Consider the following 1,640-nt stretch of genomic DNA (forward strand, 5'->3'; position numbering starts at 1 on the left):
TACAATTATTTACCACCACAAATCGCCTGTTGATTTATGTCTGTCCAAAAGTTTACACATTTTTTTCGTATTCCTTTACAAATTTAAAAACCTAAAGCAATAAGAAAAACAAAACCAAAAATTCAACATCATTATTCTTACTTAACCAAAAAATAAAAGGACAACAGTATCTCAAGAAGAATGGCAAATCTCACATTAAATATGATGGTATTCGACCACAACCCAAAACAAATATTATTGTTAAAGAACTCTCATATACATTCATACATAACTAAATATGTACTTATACTTACACATACATATTACTTGTATCTGGTTTTCATATGAATATGAGACCACAGACACATGTTTCAAATAAATAAATGGTGTTTTAGACTACATCTAAATACATACATATTTGAATGTCTGCTTTATTTCCACTTCTGCTGTCATTTTCCATTTTAAATCCTTTTCTCTTATGTTTGGCACTCCAACAACAAAATAATGTTTAAATTTTCTTACGATCATTCTTTTTAATGGGCATATTGGATAAAGGATACGCAGAAAAAAAACCCCATTAATAAGGAGAAAAATATATTTTGAACATGTGCTGCCGGTTAAGCCGTTTCAGAACAGAATACATATTTATAGTTATATATTTAAAAAAAAGTAAGACAAATGTGCTAATTCTAGTTATTTATGATGTTATTGTGAAAAAAAAGTAATTTAGAAAATTATGGAGAGAATGAATAGAAATCAATACACCACGAGATATAGCGTGTTAGAGTCAATTGGAAAAGTACCTTGTTAAGAGATTATTCAAAAGCTACAAACGGTAGATGAGTTAATCTTCTCTTTTATTATGTACTACATTATATCCATCTACCTTGTTAGCGAGTCGTTTTATAGGTTTTGTAAAATATTTTAAATTCTTAATTTCTTACTGTTATACTACCGATATTTTAGAAAATTCAAAAAGTACCTTTTGAAGAACGATAAAGTACCAAAAAGTCCCCTTCTATAGGGTCTCACTTTATCCGGGCCATACATTCTTAATATCATGTTTCTGGGTCTAATATTATAGAAATTTCAAAAAGTACCTTTTGAAGATCGATAAAGTACCAAAAAATCTCCTTTTATAGGTTCTCATGTAATCCGGACTATACATAATTAATTTTATGCTTCCAGGTTCAATATTATAAAAATTTCAAAAACTACCTTTTGATGAGCGAAAAAGTACCAAAAAGTCCACTTTTATAAGTTCTCATTTAAACCGGGCTTTACACACTAAATTTCACGTGTCTAGGTTCAATATAGAAATTTCAAAAAGGACCTTTTGAAAAACAAACAATTCTCTTTTATGGGTTTTCACTTAATCGGTGTCAGACATTCTTAATTACATGCGTCTAGGTTCAATATTATAGAAAAATCAAAAAGTACCTTTTGAGGAAAGAAAAAGTACCAAAAAGTACCCTATTTTGGGTTCTCACTTAATCCGGACCATACATGCTTAATTTCATGTCATTTTTCTATCTATCTATCTATATATCTACCTATCTATCTATCTATCTATCTATCTATCTATCTATCTATCTATCTATCTATTTATCTATCTATATATCTATCTATCTATCTATCTATCTATCTATCTATCTATCTAT

The sequence above is a fragment of the Lucilia cuprina genome, chromosome 2 (assembly GCF_022045245.1).
Source record: "Lucilia cuprina isolate Lc7/37 chromosome 2, ASM2204524v1, whole genome shotgun sequence".
Classification (NCBI taxonomy): Eukaryota; Metazoa; Arthropoda; class Insecta; order Diptera; family Calliphoridae; genus Lucilia; species Lucilia cuprina.